Below are 6000 nucleotides of genomic sequence, written 5' to 3'. Positions count from 1 at the left end.
GCTGAGGTGAGGAGCAGAGCTGTGCCAGATCCAGAGGGACCAGAAAAGCAGCCCAGAGAGAGCAAGCCCTGTCCTGGGAGCAGAGCTGCAGCCCCAAAGCCAGAGGCACAGCCCAGAGAGAGCAGACTTGCCCTGGGAGCAGAGCTGCAGCAACCAGAGCCAGAGGGGCCAGAAAAGCAGCCCACGAAGCAGGTCAGTGCTGGGAGCAGAGTCACAGAAGCAGCCTGCAGAGCAGACCTCTCCTGGGAGCAGAGCTGCAGCAACCAGAGACAGAGGGGCCAGAAAAGCAGCCCAGGGAGCTGGAGGCAGAGCAGCAGAGACAGAGTGGTGGAGCTGGGGCTGGAGCAGTCTGGAGCTGGGTGTGGTAAGCAGCTGGGGAGACCGAGGGGGACCCTGGGCAGCGGGCCCAGCACAGGGAGATGCCTCAGCCAAGAGGCTCTGCAGGCCAGGCTTGGATCATAACCCTGACAGGGCGGGGGTGACACTGGGAAGAAGGGTCCTACCACTTAGAGCCTGAGAGCGTGTGGCCACCACCAGAGCAAGTATCCAACCCACAGCATCCTGGCAGCACAGCCAGGGCCTGAGAAGAAGGCCTGGGACTTCCAAGGAACAGACTGTGAACTGCCCTGACATTCCAGAGATGCTGTTTGTGATGTTCCCTGCCACAGAGCGGGTTGATGTGTTTCCTTTCACCTTTCCCATTTTTCCTTATTCTTTTTAAAATTAATTGTTGATTAAATAACTTGCATTTGCTTTAAACTGTATGTAATGGTCAGTGGCCCAGTGCAAGGAGAATACCCTGGAGTGGGGACATCCTAGCCCCTGTCCTAGGTGACCACAGCAGGGTTGGGGGTCGAGCCCCCCACAAATCCTGGGCCTAGCCTTGTGGGGGTTAGGAGGACTCTGCCAGACAGGAGAGTGGAAGGGGAGTCCTCAAGGGTAGGGAGGCCACTGGGTAAATGAAGTGGGAGCGAGGACTCAGATCCTTTCGCTAGCCCACTTCACCGGGGTAGTGCAGAAGCCAGGAAAGTTCCCCACAATAGCAGGACTATTCCCCTGCTAACATTAACCCTTTACAGGTGAAAGGGTTCTGCCTCTGGCCAGGAGGGATTTTATAGCACTGTATACAGAAAGGTGGTTAACCTTCTCTTTATTTTTGTGACAGAAACTGATTAGGGAAATGACCAGTCCCTCCTTTTATTCATTTACCTAATACAAGAACTTGTGGACTCTCAATTAAGGATGGTAAAATTAAAACCTGTAAAAGGAAATATTTTTTTTCACAGTGTACAATCAACCTATGGAATTCACTGCTATAGATCATCCGATGAAGTGAGCTGTAGCTCACGAAAGCTTATGCTCAAATAAATTGGTTAGTCTCTAAGGTGCCACTAGTACTCCTTTTCTTTCTGCGAATACAGACTAACACGGCTTCTACTCTGAAACCTGAGAAATATACTGCAGCTGTATTTGTAAAAAAGACTGGATATTAATTTATTATACATTATTATTATTGTGGTAGGCAAACTTAGACTGATGAGAAAAACAAATCTCATACTTCAGGGTATGTGAAAGACTGAGTCAGAAAATATTCTCCATTCTGTAACATTGCATAGTTTGATAGGTGCATTATTTAGGATAAAGGGACCTTTTTTTCCTGAAACATCAGGTTTTGCCCATAACCAAGATCTAAATATCAGTCTGATCCTGTGTATTGGAAACCCTGTATTCCTATCATGTTGTTGTGAATAAAACAGGAATAACAATTAAACAATCCTGAATTTCTAGTAAAAGGAGTCCTGTTATGAATAATGTATTTTTGTAATTGTTTTATTGCACCACCAAACATGATCAAATAATTTGTTTATTAAATCACACAAAGAACTACGATAATACACTGTTCACGAAGCCTACAGTCTCGGATGCATTAATAGTACTGATTAGAATGGGGAAGAGGGAAGAGCTCTATAACACAGAGGACTGGAGAGGTCAAATACAGATGCTGCTAAAGGTCACCTGCAGAGGGGAAAACATAGGCTTGTGTCCTTTTTACCTTGTTTAGGATTTATAAAGGAGCCATGAAAGATCTTATAATTTTCTGCTTGATTTTTACATTACAGTTCAGGTCCTATGCATGCTTTAGTGACCGGAGTACTAGTAAAATTAAGGCTAAAACTGGTCAGAAAAATTCCAGTGAAACATTTTTTGGTAAGAACTTACTGATTCGTTGAAATTGAAACTTACTGCTAGTACTGATTGTTCAATTTTGACAAAGATCCCCTGGAAAACCTGTGTAGTTTCTGCCAGCTAACCTACCCAACTGCTGAGGAGCCCAGGCTTTCAGGGTGCACAGCTCTGGGGCAGCCCACAATGCAAACTGCCACTGATCCTGGGACCCCAAAGCTTGGACTGTCTCTGAGCTGGGGATCCCAGTGGACTGCATCAATGTTGGGGACCCCAGGACTTGCAGGGATCATTTACTTTTGCAGAGGATTTCAAAATGTTTGGGTTTTATTTCAAACTGGAATTAAACCAAATTTCAAAATATCAAAATCCTCCATGAAATGGAATTACCTTTCTCCACACACATCTAATTATGACACCACAAGAGACAGCAGATTAAAAGATGAGCAAATAAGATGGAAAACACTTTGTCAAGACTTTAAAATTATTTGTGTGTTGGTTTGTTTGTTTGTTTTTTTGTTAACATCTATTTAACTGTAGTGATTAATTAACATTGTGGGAAAATTACGTCATTGTTAAAGACTCCATGGCCACCACTCCTTCAATTAAGATGTGAGAACTCACATACATATACTTGGAGAACACAAAGAGATCCTTAGTCTAGTAAAACCCAGGAAGACTAGACTTCACTTTCCTAATACGGTAAAACAAGCAGAAATAAAACTTACATATTTTTTCACGCCTTTATCTATCATAAAGAAGCAAAAAGGGGCACAAAAGGGATTATATTTTTAGAAATCATTTGCAGTTCACTTTTAACTAATCATCATTATTAACAGAAACTTTTTTTGCCAAAAATTAAATAAAGCAATAAAGTGTAATTTTAACTATTTTTTCACTTTACCCTTTACACTTCCATATTACATATAGTAACAGGCTGTAACGATTTGAATGAGGTCTTTTTTTAAGTGGGAATTCAACCACGAGAGAACTTCCTTCCCTCACGCTCCCACCATTTTATCTGAACCAATTAAAACATCAATGGAAGTTTGGGTACATTTCCCCACTGAAGATAAATAAGTCTGTGGCAGTGCTGGGAGCAGAACCAAGCATCTTCATTCAGCCACTCAGGGCTTGTCTACATTGGCCTGCAACTTTCTCACTCGGGGTGTGAAAAAACACCCCCCTGAGCGCAGCAAGTTTCAGCGCTGTAAAGCGCCAGTGTAGACAGTGCACCAGTGCTGGGAGCTACGCCCCTCGTGGAGGTGGTTTTTTTAGAGCACTGGGAGAGCTCTCTCCCAGCGCTGCGCTGCGACCACACAAGCCGTGTTAAAGCGCTTCTGTGGCAGCGCTTTAGCATTGCCAGTGTAGATGAGCCCTCATACTCAGCCTAATCACTAGATTACACACCCTCTCTACTCTTACAGTGATTAGTTGTTCTGTTTTAGAAAGGATTTTTTGTGCATCCCAGGCCTTGTCTACACTAGCAAATTTACCTAAGGTCAGTACCAGATTTACCATGGTGCCAGTAACTCCATGGGGCCGGGCCCACACTCAGAAGGGGCCCCAGTGTCCAGACTGTGGCCCCACCTCTCCAACCTGCTCTGCCTGGGTTCTGCCCGGGCAAGACCCCACCCATCGCTCACTCCTCTTCACCCCACTCTCTCCCGCCTAACCCCTGGGTCGTGAATGGTGGGCTGGGTCCCTCCAGGCATGTGGGTCCTGAGGGAGCCTGGCCAGGGCAGGGTGGACTCCCACTCTGTCTTGGCTGGTTGTGCCACTTCCAAGGGGCCAGAGGCATAGGCACCTCTTTCCTATGGGTGCTCGACTCCCCCACTCTGTCCCCAGGCTTGCCCCCACTCCACCCCTTCCATGAGGCCCTGCCTCTTCCCACCCCTTCCCCACCCCAAATCCAAACCCTTCCTCAAAGTCCCTGCCCCAACTCCACCCCTACCTGCCAATATTCCAACTCCTTCCCCAAATCCCCGCCCCGGCTCCTCCTCTTCCCCGCCTCCTCCCCCGAGCATGCCACATTCCCTCTCCTCCTCCCTCCAGGAGTGTGCTAACGCTGCCAAACAGCTGTTTGGCGGCAGCCGGGCAGGAAATGCTGGGAGGTAGGCAGAGGAGCGGGGACATGGTGCACTCAGGGGAGGAGGAGGTGGAGCAGGGTGTGAGGGGAGCTTGGCTGCCAGTGGGTGCAGAGAACCCACCTATTTTTCCCCATGGGTGCTCTAGCTCCAGAGCACCCACGGAGTCGGCGCCTATGACCAGAGGGATCCCTGACCGGACCCAGCAGTGCTGCAGGCTCAGCCCATGCATGGACATAGTCACTTCCAGCAGGCCGGTGAGTGTGGCTGGGGGCAGGAAGAGCGTGGGAGAGTGGGTCTCTGGAGGGTCTGTGGGGGGGCACTGGAGGTTCGCGGGGGGTACTCCTGGGAGAATGAGAACAGATCCCCTGCAGATTTCTTTGCTTCCCTTTCAAAAGTGATCGAGAAGTAAAGGGAGCAGGGTGGCAGCTGAGAACACCCATGGACTTAGTTTGGGGGACAGTGCCCCCAAACAGAGGCAAGGCGTGGGGGCACACAGAGTTACATGCCACTGCCTCCCCCCGTTTCTGCAAGCGCAGAGCTGCCTGGCTGAAAGAAAGAGGGTGCTGCTCAGAAGATGCCACTTTCTGGGTCCTTGTGTTGGTTGAGCTCCCCTTCTGTGTGCTGGGAGCCATCCTGTTTTCTGTACAACAGTGAGTGCCTATGGTGGGGAAGGGCAGAGGCAGGCTGGGGCTAGGGGGAAAGAGGCAGTAGGGAAGGAAGGGGGTAGGATGGGGAGGAGATGGAGCAGTGGGGAAGGGGCATGGGATGGGGAAAAGAAGGGGGCAGGGGAAGTGGCGGCTGGGGGAAAGAGGCAGTGGGGACGAAGCTGATGGGGTGGGGAGGAGATGGGGCAGTGGGGAATGGGATGGGGAAGAGAAGGGGATGGGGGAAGTGGGGACAGAGGGAAGAGGCAGTGGGAAAGGAAGCGGGTGAGGTGGGGTGGGGAGGAGATGGAGCGACGGTGAAGGGGCATGGGATGGGAAAGAGAAGGGGATGGGAGAAGCGAGGGCAGGGGGGAAGCTGGAGCCCAGCCTGCAGCATCCCCTTGGCAGAAGCTGGGGCTCCCCGTTAAGCAGACCCATCGAACCCTCACCCTGACAAGCCCCACCTCTCCTGCATCTGTACCACTGTGATAAGCCCCCCCAGACACCCTCCACACTGAGCCACAACCACCTGCACCCTGACACAAATGAACCTCACCTCCCCTGCACCTAGACTCCCCCGCTGAGCCCCAAACACCTTCACCTGGATCCCATGTGGAGTCCCATTGCCCCTGCACCTGGAACCCTCCACTGAGCTCTGTGCATCCAGGTCTCCCACTGAGCCGCCCGCATCCAGACTGCCCCACAGAGAACTCTCTTACCCCCACCTGGATCCCCCCACACTAAGTCCCTCTGCACTTGGATCCTGCTGCTGGGCTGAACCTGCTCACCCACACCTGGTGCACCTGGCACAGGGGGCAGGGCCCCAGGGTGCTTCTGGGGCAGGCCTGGCCCTTGCACTGTGTCAGGGTTGGGTGCAGCCTCGCTGCCGAGTCCCTGTCCCGGGTGGGGTGGGGGGAGGCTGCATGCAACCAGTGACTGTGTTCCTCACCTCCATGCAACCAGTGGCTATGCTCCCCACTGCCATGATGGAGCCTCCACATTTATTTATTGACAAATAAAATTTACAGAATTTTAAAATATTGTGTGCAGAATTTTGATTTTCTTGGTGCAGAATTCCCTCA

This window comes from Natator depressus, chromosome 1, assembly GCF_965152275.1.
Source record: "Natator depressus isolate rNatDep1 chromosome 1, rNatDep2.hap1, whole genome shotgun sequence".
NCBI lineage: Eukaryota > Metazoa > Chordata > Testudines > Cheloniidae > Natator > Natator depressus.
The sequence above is the reverse complement of the archived record's forward strand: the minus strand, read 5'-3'. Positions refer to the sequence as shown.